The sequence below is a fragment of the Condylostylus longicornis genome, unplaced genomic scaffold, assembly GCF_029603195.1.
Source record: "Condylostylus longicornis isolate FDR11 unplaced genomic scaffold, ASM2960319v2 ptg000048l, whole genome shotgun sequence".
NCBI classification, from domain to species: domain Eukaryota; kingdom Metazoa; phylum Arthropoda; class Insecta; order Diptera; family Dolichopodidae; genus Condylostylus; species Condylostylus longicornis.
In genome coordinates this window covers 8976081-8997132 of record NW_026578017.1, presented here as the reverse complement: position 1 = coordinate 8997132, position 21052 = coordinate 8976081, and the positions used below count along the sequence as shown (strand labels likewise).

Genomic DNA, 21052 nt, shown 5'->3' with positions numbered 1-21052 from the left:
GATTCAAACTACATTAATAATTTTTTTTGTGTACCGGTCCTACCACTAGGGTTTTCAGCATATAATATTTGTATTAAATCGTATCGCGACTATGTCTAATTTTAATCTCAACACTTTAATTATATTTAATTTAAACTTTCGAAAACTATGGCCAAAATCTTTTTTATATCTTTCGTATTTTCTTTTTTATATGGCCGTATCTTATGAATTTATATATATTTATTTATTGACCCGGTATTTCGAACTTACGTCCCGATTACAAATTTCGCACAGTTTTTGTAACAATTTCAATAATTTCAAACTTTGTAGAGTTATTTAGAAATTATTAAAATATATATGTATAAAATTTTAAAACAATTTTATATATTTATAATTTTATTATTATGACCTATTAATGAATTAAATAGAAATATGGTCATTTATAGAAGTTAGAAGCTTTGCTTCCCAATATTTCTATAATATTTACTAATCACATTTATTTTTCTAGGATTATTGCGAGAAATTTATTGCAAGTTAAGAACAATATTGGAAAATCTAATTTTTCACAAAACAACACAATTGTCTTCTGAAATGCATAAAGAACGATCAATATATTGAATTTTAATGAAACAGAGGAGGAAATTCTCTGTTAATTACTAAACATAGTAGGAAATTTGCTTTTATTAACACAATTTGACAAGGTAATCCAGAAACCAATTTTCAACTATAAAATCTTCAATTATACCTTAAACCTATACAATTTAAAATTATTACCATAAACTCAATTAATATTGAAATAAAATCTTTTGATTTTTTATAATTAAAAAATGTTGATCTACCGTCTAAACTTAATAAATTATTCATTCATACAAAATTTTTTGAGTACTTTATTTTACAAATTATACAAACTAAATACAAAGAGGAATAGTATGTAATTAATAGACAAAAATTTTATTTATAGTTGATTCCAACTAAAAACCTTGACATCCAGAATTATTTTGGTAGCTGTATAGTTAAAAGCAGAAACCTAAATGTTTGCTAATACACTTGAAAATATTTTTTCCTAAATGATTTTTAAAAATTATTGAAAAATTTTTTTGTTGGTATTTTCATTCTGGAAAACTGTCTTTGCATTAATTTTTACCTAGGTGTTACCTTCTGTATTTATCTTCTATATAATCTTTCATTTCTATTGTTTTAATCTTAAATCTTTTGAATATTGAATTTTCGATCATAAAAATATTTCATGCGTAGAACCTGCGGTGTTAAAAATATCATACAATAAATTTCAAATGAAATTAAAAAAAGTATTACCACTATTATAAATGTTCATAAAATTTTTAATTAATAATAAAAATTTTTATAAAATTATGATTATATTTAAAACAAGAAACTGAAAAGAATTATTAAATTATTGTGATTTAATAGGTTTTTCCTTGTGATTAATAGGAAAAAAATTTTAAAAATTTTATAACACAAGGGCCTAAAATTTTATTTTAAAAGATTTTTAAATTACAATTTAAACATTTTAAACGATTATATAGTTTAAAAAATATTAAAATAAAGTAAAATAGAATCACAAAATTTCGTGACCTTTGCTTAATTGGTATTTGAGTTGTCGCTAAAACGGACGGACGAATAGATGATTAGTCTGGCAAACATGGTTAAATGAACAAAGAATTCGACGCGGATCAAAAACATACACTTATGTCTATGTCATAAATATGCTATCCATATTTCATTATCCACGAATAACAATTAGAAAACTTTAATTTTACTACATGCTGCAAACTCTTAGATTAGCCAACTTTTTGAAGAAAAATCAAAAATAACCACTAAATTGTAACATAAGTAAAGAAAGAAAATAATTAGAATTTAATGTCGATAATTTTTTATTCATTTCTAATTCGTTACAGGGACGCCTTTGAGTATACACTTTAAAAGCATGCAAAAATATTAAAATTAAAGTGTTTCCCTATAACATCTTATGTACATATACTGTGAATTTCGGAACACAGTGAAGTAAAACCTTTTATACTTTGTTTTGGATGTCATGGACACTTAAAATTATGAACTAAACAGATTAATTGCAAGGAATCTGTACAACTTTAAAGTACACTATTTAATATTTAAACGCAAAAGTTTAATACCGATAACAAAACCGATATTGTTATGAAAAATAAAATAATTTATAAACTGGCACCTTAGTTCTTTTAACCATTCCATTGTTTTTTTTTTGTTTTTGGTATAAACTATTTTATTTGACATTAATTGTACACAATTTCTGACATATTTGTCTGCAACCGCATTTCGTTATCTACATACATAATATTATAATCAATAAGTTTAAGTGCATGTTTAAATTTTCATCCATTCCTAAATGGTAATTAAAATTATGGTCGTAGCATAAAGATAACCAATCTCCGATTAATAACGCAAAAGGTGATGAATGGTAATAAATTTTTTAAAATTCCATATTTAAAATCATGATATATTGCGGTTTATTTTGCTAAATTTAAATTTTTTACAAAACAACCGCAAAAGAAAAAAAAGTATATTGCTTACTTTACAAATAGTTGAATAAGAAATTGTTAAAAACAAAAACCATTTGATATTTTATTTCACAGGTAAATGATGATAAACGCGCTCAACGCTTTAGTTAAGCACCTGCTTTCTATTTTATGATGATGTTTTATTATGGAGCAAAGAAAAATATTGTAATTATAAGGACATATGCGTTTATATAGCAAAAAATATTTCTAGATTCAATTTATTTTTAAATTATTTCCTGATAATTTCTGGAAATATTAGTTAATAATTAAAATTCAAGTTACTTTCCTTAAATTTTTACTTTGTATGTTTAACATAATATTTTCAACGAAATTTTCAGATTTTTGGCATAAATTAACAAGTTTAAGTAGTATTCGAAATTTTCCAAAAAGGTAAGAGGTACCTTATGTAACAAATTTAATCCTAAATGAAAAGATTAAATTTTACTTTTTCATTTCATCTTAAATTACAAGTTGTTCGGAAGTGCTAATTAATTGGTAAGTATATCTAAGAATTAGGAACAAAAAAAATTTTATATAAATTATAAATTGTTATGGTGTATGTATATGTATGTGTAACATATAGATTTCAGTGATAGATGGTTAACGTGAAGTTTAATCTATTCAATGAAATTTTGACTTATTAAAATTTAAGTTAAGTTATCTTTTTACGTGTCCCACGATAAATTGTGAATTCTACCGTTTATAAAATTCAAAATTCAATTTTGAAGCAGCAACTCTAATTTTTGTCTTGCAAGAAACAAGCCAACTATAATTTCTATAACCAAATTTAAATGTTTCTTAAAATCACAACTTTTTTTTAATTTTTAAGTTTATTTTTACATTTAAACAATTGAAATAGTCAACAAATAACAATTTAAATTTTCCATTTTCCTGAATTGATATATGGTCATTAGTTTTACTCTGTCTATCAATCTATTCCTCGTTTTACAAAACTTTATGCTGTCTTAGACATAGAAATATATTTCTCTATATGAAACTTTTTACCTACATCTGTCTCTGAAAGTAATGGCCTCTTCTTAAAGCCCTAGAGTTGTCAACTCCTTCACCATTTATTTAATTACAATATCCACTTTTATTTTGCAAACCAAAAAAATTTTTTTAATTAGAGACTTGCATGAATTTTCTCTTTGGCTTTTAGCTGTTAGAGTGTAGAATTTTAACACCCTCCAGATACCATTAGGAGAAAATTTATTTCTAACCTCCCTGATCCCCTTAAAAATTATCCACTCCCAAAATTACAAAAGATTTTCGGCGCTCTCGATTTTTCTTCTTACTAATGGAACGGTAATGTAACGCTACTGATTTAAGGCTAAACATCTCTCCAACAAAAAATATTCTAATTAACCGTAGAAATATACTATTATGTTAATGCTTTTTTTAATATTTGTTCTCCCCCGATGGTATGCAATTATTATTTATTGCATAATACAAGTATAGCAATTAAAATAGTTAAACGATTATTTTTCAAAAAGAGTACTCCTATTTACGCAAGGGAAATGTGCTACTTTACAATCTAATCAATTACTTAAAAATTTGTTAAATCCAAGTTTATTTTTTTCCTTATTTTTACTCAATTAAAATAATTTTTTTTTTGTTAATTAACTTTTGACCCATATATAAAATAAATTAAAATAAAAATTAATGTTTTACTATTTTGTTAAACAATTTAGGTAAAAAGTAACGCCACTTTTTCTATATTTACAAAAAAAAATTTTTTACATAATTTTAAATTAGATTCGTACGTACTGAAATGAATTACAAATAAAAATGCAAAACTAAATCATAAAACACCATTGCAAAGTTTGTAACCATTAATTTTGATTGTAATTCAAGTGTATAGCGTGAGATTAAAATTATAATTCGGCATATAATAATGCTGGCGAATCTATAATTTTATTTAATCTCTTGATTTCTATACTGTCTTCACTTTTTTAAATTATAAAGTTCATTTTACAAACTAGAAAAATGAAGAAAAACAGTAATAACAAAATTAAAATTATATGATTTTATCAATCTTATGCTATTTTCAAAGTAAATCCACCAGAATGAACTGTCAAAAAAGTAATCATCAAAAAAAACTCTTGTGTATAATTAAGTAACCTCTATACAAACGTCATATATGTACCGAATGGAATTAGTATAAGTATGGCATACTCGTATTTACTTACATAATTATCTAGGTTTATGAAGTTTTCATTTTGGACCACAACATGCCATACTACGTGTGTCATGAATAAAAGAATTCGAGCGTTGCTCATTAAAAAAAATTCACGATTATTTTTTTTTTGTTATTATTTTTCTTATACACTTTAAATTTTTTTACTATTATTTTTTTTTTGAGCTTTACCAAAAATATGTTTCAAAAAATTTATGCCCCCGTAAGAGGAAAAAAAATATAGTGGAAACGTACAAAATAATAAATTTTAAGTGATCTATAATTTGACACTTAAAGGTTAAGTTAATAAACGTTTTGTTTAGTTTTTTTTTAAACATAAAACCTAAAAAACTCAGCATGTAATAATGATTATACGTTAAAACTTTAATTGTAATTTAATATCCAAAAAATAATTAAAGTTGAATAGAAAAAAATTAATTACACGCTATGAAAGTTCGATTTATTGCTCATTAAGTTTAGAGTTTTTTATAGTGTTTATTGGATTGAATTTGCCCCAAAAATTAATTTGAAGCCAAGAAATGAATTTGTTTATTTTCTTAAATTGCAATTCAAACAACGTTCACTAAGAAATTCACTAAAAATAGTGGGTTTGTTGGAGGAATGCGTTGAACTTTTTGCCTTTACCAGGAAAAAAATTTTAAATTTTCCTACTTTTAGAGTTGTTCTAGTGTATACATACTTCATTCATATGACTACCTTTTTATGAAAAAATCATCTTTTTTTTTAAAAAGGCGTTTGATACATTCCCTAAATGTAAGAATATCATTTGTATTTTAATTGTATGGGAGATAAATTGATGCTTTCTAAGCAGGAAAATTCAATCTAATTCCACAAATATTCAAAACACTCCAAGCTATAATATTCTTTTCGGCTTTTAATTAAGAAGATATATTAACTTCTTTTCTAATTTATTCTAAGTAGAAAATTTCTAGGTTTCCATGGCAAAATATTAAAGAAGAATTTCTGTTACCGTTTTAGAATACCAATTAGTAAAAATTCATTCCTCACACAGCTGTCCATTGTTGCCGTAATGTCATTTTATTTTCTGTAGAAGTTCTAATTCAACAAAAACATCTATATACTACCCTTATACTATATGTTATCTTCACCTCATGGGAACGGCTATATGACCTTGTAATTCTAGATATATCTACTTCAATTAACTCCCTGTTTATAACTTTCCTGAAATAAAATATAAAAAATTAATAGTAGATGTAAAATCACTAATTTACATCTACTTTCTATATTGACATTGTTATGTTCAATTAAAAGCAATAATTATTTCATGAATTTCATTTTCTGTTCCTTTTAAACATATAAAAATGTCAAACTTTTCTAAATACATAGCATATCATCAAAATGCCATCTATATATCTTCATTTTTTCAACTCATTCGGATAAGCATAATTCGCGTACAATCATAGAAAATCTCTTAAATTTAAATCTTCCTCTACGCATCATTAGTGTAAATTAACCTTAAAGAAAACCTGCTCTCGTGACTTAAATGATAACTATTTCTTCTACTTCGGTATAAAAGATAATTTAACTTTTCCTTTTTATATAAAAGAATTTTCATAATGAAACCGGAAAATATCTCTTAGAAAATTTTAGAAGCCTATAAATAAAACTGAAAAAAAATAAATAAAATTGCATCTTAATTGATGTTAAAGAAAACGAATAATAATCTCACATTTACTTACTTAATTAATTACTCTATATTAAAGCATCGATCAATTGTAATAACCTGGATTTGATTTTTATTTTTTTACATCTGTATATTTGCAGTCTCCTTACCAGAAATAATGAAATATTAAAAACTCGTTTCATGAAAAACTTTAAAGAAAAAAAAAATCAGAAATAAACCTTGAGGCGTACAATTTGTTAAAAATAATCTAAAAAAAATTAAAGTGGAGAAACAAAAAATTCAAATCTTTAATAGATTTGAAATAGATTTAGGTACACAAATACTTTATCAGTGCAAGTGTATACGTGGAAAATCGTAAACATTCCAATAGATATACGGAAATTTATTGAAAACGTTTACAATATTCCAGTTTATTTAAACTATAAAAACAAAATCTGATGTGAACAGCACATAAGCGACTACAGAGTATGCCGTCTAGTTTAGCGAAAGTGTTACTTAAAATCATAAAAACGTTCTTTAAACCCTTCTTTCAAATTTTAACGACGCAACCTTTACTTAATATAACTAGAAAAATGTTATTTTGGTTCTTAGTAGAGGTTTTGTTTCAACCTTATTCCCTCAAGAGTTCGTCACTAGATTTCAAAAAATTGCGTCAATTAGGTCCTTTGATATTGTAAAAAATAAGTGAAAGTTTAATTTCTGAGTTACGAAAAAATTCTCAAAAAAATCATTGTATCACTATGGATTTAACAGTTCATCGTTATGATACCTTAAATTTAAATATTAAATTTCAATGGAACCGGTTGATTATTTTACCGTATATGAAAGAACTTGCAAATATGGCCCGTAGCAAAAGCTCGATTCTGACGTATTGAATATTTTCTGAAAAATTATCAAAAATGTAAAATGGCCTATATTAAAAATCGAGTTCCCGAAACCTGACATACCTGATTCTAACACATTGCTGACTCTGTTGTCTTTGACTAGATTATTTTTCTTTAGTTCAATAAATCTATCCTAATTAATTTAAGAAATTCGTAACATTCTATATATAAAACTCACACAAAAATTTTAAAATTGGTTCAGCCGTATTCAAAATTCACAAACTCGCAGATCGAAATGTAAATGATTGTATACAATGCTCTGAGTAAAAAACTATGCTAATAAAATCGCTTGTAAATGAAACTGAAATTAAAACAAAACATTATTAGAAGTTTATTACAGACACACGATGTAAAAATATATTAATATGGTAAAAAAATACATGAATGTAGTAGTTTACTTGTTGATTCTACAAATACAAATACAAGATGAAAATTGCTATTTGGAAAAGATTTTATTATAAAAACAAGCTCACATATGAAATTTTCCAATTTTACATAAGCATTTTACATATTTGCAAAAACACATTTTCCTTTTACATATATTTACTTCTATATTTACCAAATATATGTAAGTAGACCGTTTCAAAAGTAGCATTATAATTATGTAATGATAATATGGTAATTGATGTAGAGAAATCGTAGAGATTTCGAATGATCAGTGAATTAATTTGAATTTGTGTAATGAAAATTATGCGAACCAGTTATAAATTAAGTGAAAACTATCAAACATAGTTACAAATAAAAGGGAACAAAAAACACGTCCTTAAATACTTAAATAATATGTGAAATTTAAAAATTTTCCTGTAATAACTTAAAAAATTTATACAATGAAATGAACAGCAAAACAAGTATTTTAAAAGAAAGAAGAAATTTGGAATTTAATATAAGTAAATTGTATGCTGTAGACTTCAATAATTGATTGATATTCCAAATCCTGACAAGTGAAATCTTGTAAATAAGTGAGTTTCTCAAATTTCATGTTCGAACTTAATAAATTTGGTTAACCAAAAGTTTTATTTTGAAAATTTTCAATTTCCCATGTCCATTTCACATTTAAAAACAAAAAATTTTTAATTCTTTGGAAATAAACTGCAGTTACATCAAAATCTCAACAAAAACGGCTGACTTGCTGCAACAGTAGATGTTGCACAATCATGCCGAAACCACAAATTTTCATGTACCCTAGTAGATATAAGCAATATTGTAGACGATATAAGAAGAAATCTTATTGTACAAATCATCCAAGTTTTTAACTATTATTTTTAAGGACTATAAAATACAGTTTACTCATACGTATTTTATCAATAAATTAAAATTGACTGTGCCACCACTTCCATCTCTATGCATGTTTTTTTTTCGAATTATAGATTGGTACCTAACGTTCAGCTAGACTTAATAGAGGCAGAGAAAAGTCATTTAAATTCAGTCTAACAAGAAAATTTTTCTATTAATATTTCCGCAAAACTTCATTCTAATTTTGACATAAAAACTTATCAAACAACCTATTTAAACGTGTGGACTATAACATTCATTAATGATGCCCATTTTAAACAAAAGACTTCTATGCTACAAAGTTTTCTCTCACAATTATTTTATTATTATTTTTCCACATTTTTTTTTTTTTGTTTTTAAAATTTTCCTTCTTATTTATTTTACACCAATGCCAGTTTTATTTTACAATCGACTATAAATTTACGCAATATACCATTCGTAATAGTGAAGATGGCGTTAAAATCAGAAAATATACAAGCATAATATATAATATGATTTCCATGTACATATATCTAACACGAAATGTTATTATGTATGTATTTGGGTAAAAGAAACTTATGAAAAATGAAATTTTAAACTTCTTGGAAAATGGCAATAATGAAATCTATGGAAACTATTCGCAACTCTTATCATCAATATTAAAAAAGCATCTTTAATTTTTCGTTTTTTTTTTTACATCACCAGCTGTCATGATTAGAAATTGAAATTTATGTACAGGTTAAATAATTTCAAAAATTTGTATAGTAGCTTTACAAAGGAAAACATAAAACATTAGGTACCTAGATACATAAAAAAACAAAAGGAAGATTGAATTTGGTAACGAATTTTTAATATAAGAGCGAAAAATTTCTCATCTAAAAGCTTTAATTACGACGACGTAGGAGTTTCTCAATATTGCTCAACAATCTTCAATATAATGTGATGAGTGAAAACGAATAGAAAATACTAATGATGTTATTTAACACATTTTTTGAAGAAATTTATGTTTGAAGAAAAATTGCAAATTTTAAACTGATTTAATTTTTGTTAATAACTTAACGAAATATGTGTAATTAATAAGTTGAAATAGAAATTAGCAGTTTTAATTTATTGAGACGCGAAATTTTAATTTTTACTATTAAGTAATTTTTTATAACACAGATATCAAATGAAGTCAAATAATCTGTAGATTTAGGAAAGTTAAGGTTATCGCCTGTATTATATAGGATATTTCAACGTATTGAATAATTTTTTCATATAGTAAAAGCTTACAATTCCAGATTTTTGGTTTGAAAGCTTACTATAACAGTTTTTTTGTTACAAAATAATTGACAACGTTTAACACGTTTGTTTAATCAATAACATTTTACTTTAACCTTTATATTTTCTTAATAAATTTGAAAATTCCCGTATTTGAGGCAAAATTAAGGTTTCTATTACTATTCCTTAAAATATATTAATTTTTAAGAACGCTAGGCTATTGCTAGACAGAGGCCGCAATTGCCCTACATGTACAAACTATCGCTCTGTAAATTAACAATTATTATAGTAGAATCACTGCGATAGTTGATCACAGCTCAGACAACCACTGGTTTAACAATCAACAAATCGTCTCGATATTCAAAATTAAAGTTTGCTTCACCGGTGTATAAGACATTTCCAATACTCTAATTCATTTTGCACAAAAATTTTCTTTAAATAAAATTAATATCCCCAACTGTACGGCTATAAGATAATTAAAATATTTTCAAAATTCAATTTATACATATTGCGTGTATTTGTATGTAATATGTATAATACAATTGTGATAAAATTTTCATACACTTTAAAACTAAAATTTTAGAAATTTTATTATTGTGTGCTTGTTCATATAATAATCTTATCATTAAAAAATTTAAGGGAAAGTTGCTTTTATTGAGAGCATACTGCAATAACAATTTTAACATTTTTAACTACAGGTCATTTACTATATTTTAGTTCCTTTCCACTTTTTTGCAAATTTTCATTGTGTGTACTTAATTATTTTAATTTTTTGCTAAGTATTTTATGTACACAAATATACTCTAATGTGTATATACTTACAATAATAAAGGAACTGGAACTATAAATACCAAATAAATTCTAATTTATTTTGAATGCAATTTGAACAATAAAAAATTTGTATATATGTATGTGTTTTACCTTCTCTAATCTATACTTATGATTTTAACTGTTATTTTAGTTGCTCTTAATAAGTTGGTGGTCTGTGAAAATTTTCAAAACCGGTTTAATAATATCAAAAAATTTATATAAATAATTTATGGCTATACATGAATTGCATATGTATATTTATATAATATACATACACACATACGTATGTTAACTTATAGTTACCAAAATATAATTACTATAACTCGTTCTATTTGTAAAATTTATAACGAAAAAAATAAATAACAATTTTCCCACTACTTTACAATCTATATAATTGCAAATTTGAACATTCACTTACATTTTTTAATATACATTTAATGAAAAGTACACATTTTATTGGGTGGGTCATCTATGATTTCCTTTTTATTTTGAAAGTGCTTTAAATTGAAACAAACAATTACTCAAAATTTTATTCAAAAGGTTGGTATTCTGAAGTCCTATTATTGTACAATAAAATCCTATTTGCCATCCTTTATTTACAATTATTTTCAAGAATTCGAATTTGCAAGAATTTCGATATCTGTGAGCAATTATTTAATTGTTGCTGTTCAAATAGTTTCTTATCGATATGTACAATACAAAGGACAATTCTCTCGAAATCAAATTCCAGTTGGATTCCAAACTTTCAATTTTCGAAAAAAAAGAAACTTATTGACATACTCCCATTATATCAGAGGAAACAAGTTGTCGTTCTATCAAAAACAAAATAACATATTATATTAAGTGTTGCCTTTATGCGTCATAAATTGTAGATTATTTATGAAAAACTTGTTAGAATAGCCCACCCTTATGTTCATTTATCTAACCTATACATATTATAATGACCTGAAAATAAAAAGGCGAATGTTAAAAAGCAAATATTTTTTTTTATTTTTCCTTATATTTTTCATTTTTGTTGAAACTCCTAATACCAAAATGCCAGATTGTAAATAACAAAATAGCAAGCAAAAAATTTAAATCTAAATCTGTCAATTAAGTTTAACTTGTAAGCTCTTGTAAATGTCTATATGCATATTTTTACATTATAATTACAGCATAATCACACAATATTCTCTCTCCTCTATATATAGCATTAGATTTAAGCTTATAGTACACTAGTACATTATATAGAAAACAATAACTAAGAAAAACAAATTCCTTGCAATGTGTAATTTCGTAATATGAAATATTATTATTGAGCTGAAAAAATAATGAAATAAAAAATTGAATAAATAACATTAAATTAAAAATTCATTTTCAGCATTCAGCGTAATCGTTTTAGTCTATTATATAGCTGAACCCCATAGCGTATTGTTTATCTTATTTTGCTTTGTTTTATATTGTCTTTTCAGAATATACACATTCATGTACCCATACAAAAATGTACAACAAAGATCCAGAAATAACACCCGAGCTATATTTTAATATAATTACCAGTAACTCTTAAATATATGTACATACATATATTTTAAGTGTTTTACCAATTATTCTGTTATACATTAAACAAGTAGAGTTATAAGATTTTCAGAGCTTTCTAAGATAACTTTTGATTCTTTTTATTGCTTTTTTTTTACCAATAGAGCAATAATGAATAAAGTAAAACAAAAAAAATATTTAATAAAGTTCTCTCAATCCATTACACTGTTTGACTGCATTAAGATATTTGTATATAGTCCTAGAGGTGGTATTTAAATTTTAATTTATAAAAAGACGAATAAATTGCATTTAATACTGAATAAAATCCCGCATTAAAAAATATCTAAGTTTCCAGGTTTTTAAATTCAAAATTTACTATTATTAGGAGTAAATCTAGTTACTAACTTTAATTTAAGATGACATCATTATAGCAGTAACTTGAAATATTGTAGAAAAAAAAATTTTAATACAAAATGTGGCAGCATTCATTTTAGCGAATCATATGAAAGGCTATTATTAAAACTATAGTGTATTCCCTTTCCGCTAAAATTTAAACCCCTTTTCAAAGTCTGAAAATGCATGTTTTTGACAAACTACTTTAAATTAAAAACAGGTTGTAAATTATTTCAACGCATACCTAAGAGTCAGGAAATGAAAGAAAGAGGACGTATTTCTTCTATCATAAAAAACTGTAAATAAATAAATAGACTGCCGAAGTGATTCTTGAAATTAATCGTCATCCTAATCCAGCTAATCTTTTAGTTTTTTCCTAATTTTTTAATAACTTTCTTTGTTTTTACTCCAACTCCTGAGTTATTTCTCATCAAGGTCTTCAAAAGTTAATTTTTCTTTTTTTAGCACTTTTCCAAAAAAATTTTGAAAAAAAGTGCTTATTAGTTTCACCCTATCCGTCCGTCCGTCTGTCTGTCTCTCTGTGTCTGTTTACAAAACTTCCACACCCTTGAAGATAGAAAGCTGAAATTTTACTAGAAGCTTATTTTCGTAGAACAAAATTTTTACCTATCTCCCCCCTCTAGAAGTTATACCCCCCCAAAATCCTAAAAATGGCCTTTTTTAACTATTTGTTGCAATGAAACCATAAGCATTTTTGAAATTTTGCAAACGCAGAAAGGCAGCAGCTTGCTTCCCCTAGCGCGGTATACTATAGTTAAACTTTAGAAAAACAAAATGGCCATTCAAATTTACCGTTATCTAAAGTCTTTTTTTTCCAAATTTTTGATTTCGTTTTTCTTCTAGACACCAGCCTGTAGAAGCTTGAAATTTTAGGCACTCTTTGACACTAATAAATAGTTAATTTCGTTAGAAGAAAATTTTTTTCCATCTCCACCCCGCTCAAGTTATCGCCTCTTGAAATTTGTAAAATTTGAATTTTTGACACCTTATATTTCCGAAACCGCAAACTGTTTCAAATTTCTATAAGCACTAAAAGCTAACGGTAAATTCCATGACATTAAAAAATATAATTATTTTTCTTAACTCACACAATTAACCTTTAAAATCGAGCATTTTGTTAGACCCTCTTCAGACTGCATAAATCGTTCATCCTAAATATATGCAATCCTAGAAATAGTTTTGTATATGAATGAAAATAATTTTAGTAGTGTGATTCTAAATGTACCTAGACTGTATTTAAAAACAGAATTTTCACTTGTTGAAGGGAGAAGTGCTACAATACAAACCATTGGTTTGACCCAACTTTATTAATATAATAATTCATTAAATTAATAAATGGAGCCAAAATAATTAAATTCTTAATTTTGAATAATTCATTAGTTTAAGTTTAATCGACCACACGTGCATACGAGAAGAATCTAAAATCTGTCGTTATAGTCACTTTCAAATCAAATTTTAAAACCAAAATGACAAATCTTATCTTAGCTCTTTGACTATATTTTTTCATGTTTATTTTAAATTTGCATTGTTATAAAATTTACCATTTACCATTAATTGTTGTTGTTGATTGTTTTTGTTGCTTTTATTTTCATTTTTAACTTTTCGTTTTCATTTCTGTTTTCTCACAAATTTTTTTTTACCATTTAAACTGGTAATCCCTCTCTAATAAGAAAAACTTAAATATTTCTTGTCTTGCTTTTTTTTTGTTTTTTTGTTATGTACACATATTTTTTTTTTATAGAAAATGTTGAAAAAGAGGTGGTAAAATAACTTTGATCAATTGGTTTTGGTGAGCTTGTTTATTTTAAATCCAGTTTTGTAGTTGTCGACGAAATTTTGGCTAAGAAACGTCGTAAGGTGTGGAATTAATTTTTTTTTTCGCGTTTTATTTGAAGGAAAAAAAACAATACAGACTTTTTTTTCCAATTTTTTATTTTATAAATTTTTTTTTACCTACAATTTAATAAAAAACAGAAAAATTTATAGCGAAAATTATAAGAAAAATATGAGAGTAAAATAAATAAAATAAAAAGAAAAGAAAAAAAATTAAATACGAAAAAAATAATTAAGAGTTTTTTTTTTAGTTTATTAAAAAAAAAAAAAAAGTTAATATTGGAGTGTGTTTAACCGACTTGAAGTTGGTCGGTATTACACGGTTCTTATTAAAACGAAATAAAAGAAAAAAAATATAAAAAAAATAATAAAAAAATATAAGAAAAGAGAAAAAAAGAAACGTAATAAAAAAATAAATTAGAAGTGAGTAACGTTTTAAAAAAATGTGCTTTTTTTGTTTTTTTTGATTTTTTATTCTTTTAAAAAAAAAATATCTTAAAAGATTTTTTGCTGTGAATTTCTATTGAGAGTTTTAAAAAAAAAAAATAATTTAGCAACAAAACTGCTCGTGCAATTTTCTTACTACATCACCACATCACTATTATAAATATGAGTTAATTTTTCAATGACAAAACACTTTAAATTCAATAACTCTCCTCTAGCTATATAAAACAATCGATAATATTATTGTATGTATATAGCTATATATGTATAATGTATATGTTCATATAAGTATGTAGACGTATAAAAATTCTGTACCTACAAACTAAAATATTTTGAGTACTAAATCTAAAATGAATAATTAATATAACATACAATTGACTTAATCTTAAATCGGATGTCGTTTACGAATATGACAAAATATGAGACTAAATTTACAACAAATTCTACACATGTTCTGTTTACATGTCCGATTAAAATTATCTGATGGAGTTCAGACTTTAAGTCAAAATTTTATAATTTGCTACAAAAATTGTTACCAATCATAAAAATCAGCTGATCGCTCTTTAAAACTCAAAATAAAAAATTGATTCTCGTCATTTTATCTTTAAAAAATTTGACAGTAGATATGATGAAAAAAGATTAATTTCCACTATTTTCGAAAGGAGAGTTTAATAAAAGTGTAATTATTGTCCGGCAAAGCCTGATATTGAAAAATGTTTACATATAGAACTTTTATCAGACTCAGATTAAGTCTTAGATTTTTCCATATATTATGTAAACCGTACCTAACAGAAAATCACTTAATACAATTTATGATATTGTAACTTGTGATAACATTTACTCAAAGAGAATATATTAAACACACACTGATGCATTTGTATTACTATTATAAGAATGTGTTTAACTCGATTTTGACTTAAAAAAACATAAGACGTTTTGGATTGTAGGCACAGAATTTATTTCGCAATAAAAACTTGATAAGCAGCTATACTTATTACATATGAATTTTAAAAAATTTCATTTTATGTTTTGCATATTATACATATATGTATGTACGCAGTATGCATGTATACATATATTTTATATGGATAAATATAATGATCATTGATCGTATATAAATTTTGTTATATCGCTACATGAATTCCACATAACATATACATACTTACCTACATAATTTTGCGAGCATATATAAATAATATGTATAGAGAATCTAAGCAGTGAAAGTAAATACAACTTAATTTGTATATACGTATATGTATATATAAAATGTATTTATCAATATAGATATATATATACAAGTATATAAAAATGAAAATTGATTGCAATATATATGTATAAATATGTAGGTAAAAGAAAATATTGTAAAAACAAGAAAAAAAGAAAACAAAAACTAGCAACTATAATTGAATCGAATATTTTCCTCTATTCTGTCTTATAACAGCGCGCTGGTAACACCATCAAAAATAAAATTTTTATTATAAATTTTGTTTTCAATTGCAGGCACACATACGTAATGGGAAAATTAAAGTATTAGAAATACTTGTGTATAATTATGTATAGTTATGTATGAATGAATGTATGCGCGTTTGAATTTAGAAATATATTAAAACATCTGTTTGTAATCGATCATTTTTTTCATATTTTTTGTTACCCACATAAATTAACCCACCTTTATGTGTGTACATATATAGCATGGAGTAAAATAAAAGAACAGAACAAGAACGTAGAATAATGCAAGTACGTGTGATTGTCATTATATTTATTATTGTCTATAAAGCACAACAAATTTAATTACATACATACATATCCATGCAATATACTAGTATATGAATGTAAAACGTTATCTGCATACTTTCCATTCAGCATTCCATTTAACCCTTATATGAAATAATAATTAATTTATTTTTTCTTTCCAATATTAAAATGTTTTATGGGTAAATAGGTAATTAGTTCCTCTTTCATTTGAAAATTATGGGCAAAATTAACTGCGTTTGTTTTGCAACACCTCGGCTAACTAAACAGCATTAAGAAAGAATACAAAAACAACAAAATTACGGTTAAAATTGTATTTACAATAAAATAGTTTGCGCAAAATATTTTTGTTGCTGCTAAACTTTTTGTAGTTCATTGAACATTCGTACATACCTACTTTAATTTTTTGTTTTTATTAATGGAAAATTTTGTTTTATAATATTTTTGAAATCGCCTTAAGTTATGCATTGTGTTTTCGCTTTTATTTTGTTTTTGTCATTTTTTATTTTTAGCTTTGTCTATTTTTCTTTTTTTTTTATATTTGAAATCAAAAGTCAAAATTCTTTTGTTTCTTATTTTATTTTTTGTTTTCCTCCTTTTTTTGTATATTTTGTGAAAAAAAAACAAACGTGTAAAAAACCTCTTAAATATAAATTATAAAAAAAAATGTTCGTTATGTCGTTCGTTCAACATAAATATTTTTTTATATAATTGTATTTGATTGACAGAAAGTGCTATTAACGGTATACTTTTTATCACCTTATTCGAATTTGATGGCAATAATAATTATTATTCATTCAACATAAAAACTCAAAAATCATAAATTATATTTAAGAAAAAAAAAAATAAAAAATTATACAAGAAAAAAATAAATCAAAAAGACAAGGTTATTTTATAAACGTAATCGAAAGTTTGTCAAAATATACTTAAAATTTATATGTATAGGTAACTACAATGGATAATTTTCGAAAATTCCTAAACTAATTTTAATAATTTATAAAAATAAAATTGAAAAAATTAGATAATTTTGAAAAAACGTGTGTTTACAAATAAAAACAAATTAAATTTACTTAAGAATATTAAGAATACAAAGCGGTAATTATATAAATTAAAAATAAGTAAATAAATTAAAATTATTATAAGAACAAATAATAAAAATTTTAATTTTAAAAATAATACATAAAGTATATATGATTAATTCATAAACATTTCACAGTTTGCAAATGAATAATTTTCATAATAATTATTTGATTTAATATTAAATTTTCATAAAGCGTAACACTCTGAAAACTATTAATAATAATAAATAAATAATTCAAATAATTTTTTTAAATAAATTTTAAAGTTAAATACTTAAAAAATATAATATTTTAAAACTATATATAAACAAATAATATTTTATAAAAATTAGTTTTGCATAAATATTTTAATAACATTAACATTTAACATAACAGTGTTTCTCAAATGATATTTTGCGTGTCAAAGTAGCTACTTCCCGGATTTTTAATTGTTATAGCAGGAAATATGTACAATAATCAAAATTTTCAAGTGCAATTTAATTAATTGCTCAATTTTTGTACAATTTAACCATATATTAAAGTAAAATTAATAGTACACGAAGATTGCATGAAAAAAAGAGAAAAAGAAAACAATTTTTACATGAATGGGGTGATAAAATAATTTTCAGCATTATTGGAAATGGAATGAAAGTTTTAAAAAAAATATATATATAAAATTTTACTAAATATAATAACGGATATTCTTTTACTGTTAAATTTTTCTTATTTTTATATTTAACATTTTACATTTCAATCAAATACAGTTGTCATTCAGTTTTGTTTGTCATTTCATTATTTAGCAAATGATTCCTGAGCACCAGACTTTTAAATTAAGTATTGGACTATTAAAAAATATGAAATAAATTGCGCTCAATGATTATGTAATTGGACTCATTCATAGATTATTTTCTTTTGCGGATTATTTCTTCGTCGGACGTCTTTATTGATTTGATATCCGGTATAAATTGCAGTTTTGGAAAATATTGTTTATTGCCATTAGCTACATTACCATCTGTGATATTCCGTCCGACATTCTACAAAGAACTGGCTCAATGGATTACGTTTCAAGTATATATTATAATAACTACATTGTGGTTTACCCTAAAACGAAATTACATTGAAAAATGGGAACATTATTATTCAAAATTAAAATTAAATATTCAGTTTAACATTTAAAATTAAACATTTTCAATTTTACAGTGATTTTCTTCAAAATTTTAAAATTAAATTGTTTCACTGTCAAAATCTTACAAGTAAACTTTTACATAATAAATTTTAAGCTCCTTATTTTAGAATTTTTTATTATAAAAAAATATTCGAATGAGAATTTGCAGATTTAATAAAAATGAGTCATAAAAAAAATTGTAAGCGTATTTCAATCATCACATGTGACACAACTTATTTTTGCTTAATAATTCTTAATGATTCAATTTTTAGGAAATTCTTATGATTTGTAATAAATAAACTTTATACCGAAGTATAATATATAAAAATTAAATTTAAGACAAAAACAAAATCCTTTTATAACTCGTAACACCTTATTCGTTCTCAATAATATCCAATGTTAACGCTCATAAATTTCGATAAGATTTTGTCATTACGAATTCCATAAGATTTTACATATTAGTCATTTTACCAAATATCTGATTTTTAGATCTTTTAGTTCCTTTATAGAAAGAATCTAATTTTTTCCTAGGATTCACTCATATTTTTCAAAATTTACAAATTTAAATATTTTTATTTTCCTTCTCCACTCCTAGTGCATGATATCATGCCCTAGTTTCATAGTGTCATAGGGTTAACTTCAAAGGTGACTAGCCTGCAATAACAAATTTAAATATATTTCAATATATTTGAATTTATTAAATTAAACTTTAATTTATGAAGCAGGTGAAGATTTAAACTGCTTTTGTTTCAATTACATGTTTTAATATTTCTTAGAATCGAAATGAAATTTTTTAGCTTAAAATCTTATAAAGTTTTAAAAAACAAATTTAAATTTTTTATAAAAAAAAAAGGCGCAATAATTCATTGAATTCAAATTTTTTTTTTCATTGTTAAAAACTTTGCAGATGCTTCACAACCGCACTTGAAGAAATTATACTTGAAATTTTGAAATCTTCTTTGAATTTTTAATTCTGCTGTATTTTTTTTGTTTTTGAAAGAAGAGTGAAAATATTTACGTAGTTAAATTTTGTATAAATTTTAGTATGTCAAGGATTCTTGAAGTTTGACTGTAATAATACATGAAATAATGTTAATTTTTAATTTTTTTTTTTCGAATATAACAATTTTTCATAAACAAATTAAAAATTTTCATTATTCATGCGATTATTTTAACATTAAATTAACATTAACATTTTATTTATTAATTTTAACAAAGAAATTTCTTAATATAATTAATGTGCTACATACTACTTAATAATTATTAAAAATATTTTGTTAATTAATAAATATAATCAGAAACTTTGTCTAATATAGATTTCAATTAGCAGTATAAATGTTTTTCTAACTTAATATTAATGAGATAAACAAAATGAATTGTAAAAAATTACTTCTGGGTGTATTTCTGGTGTGAATATTAAAATTTTGTCAGTATAATTTAAATAAATTAATTAATAAATTTATACAATTTTTATAATAAACAAAAATGAAAACAAAAAAAACAAAAACTAGGTCTCTTCCGACTTTTCGAAAATAGTTTCCTTTCTTTTTTTTCAAATTTTTTTGGTACATTACAATCAATGCATACTTCCGGGTTATTAAAATTTTAATATCAATTTTTTTTTTCTTTGATTTTAACCAAAAACTTAAAATATTCAAATCATTTTTAATAAATTATGAATAAATTTATATATGTATGTATAAATATATTATTAAAACACATGATAGATACAAAAATGTATATAAATGTTGCAGTGAAAAAGGTGAACGCCAGTATATAAAGAAAATCAATGCAAAAACAAAATTTTTATATGGTCATGCACACTATAACAAAAATAGTCAAAAAAATCAAGAAAAAGTTACCATTCAACTTTTAGTCTGGGTAATATTAAAAATTTATCTTAGATTAAAGATGAAATTTAATATATATATATGAATAAATTTATAAACGTATGTTACCTTAATAGGTCATATATTATAATGCCATAAATTAATATAAAAGAAATATACAAAAATAGCTTACCTTTTACAAATACTTGAAAGTTTAATAAACGATAATGAACAATCGGATAAGTAACAAGTGGGGCAGGTGCTATCATAAATTTATTATAAATAATACTAATTTTTGATATTAAATTTTTAGAATATAAATATGCTTTAAAAAAATTTTGGAAGCAAATCAGCTTTTCGGATTCCAACCGATATTATGTTTCAGTCTTTCCAAATGGCGGGACTTCTCATTAGATGAACCAATTGAACACGCACCTATAGACAACCCAAACCAAATATTCAAA

General features: G+C 24.1%; 1 protein-coding gene across 1 annotated transcript in view; it reads left to right on the top strand.

Moving 5' to 3' along the window:
• The first annotated feature begins 14316 nt into the window (after positions 1 to 14316).
• LOC129611001 (uncharacterized) overlaps positions 14317 to 21052 on the top strand; it is a 35200-nt gene continuing 28464 nt past the window's right edge. Inside the window, exon 1 of the mRNA XM_055523898.1 lies at positions 14317 to 14763. The gene's annotated coding sequence lies outside the window, so the exon portion shown is untranslated. The remainder of the gene's footprint in view (positions 14764 to 21052) is intronic.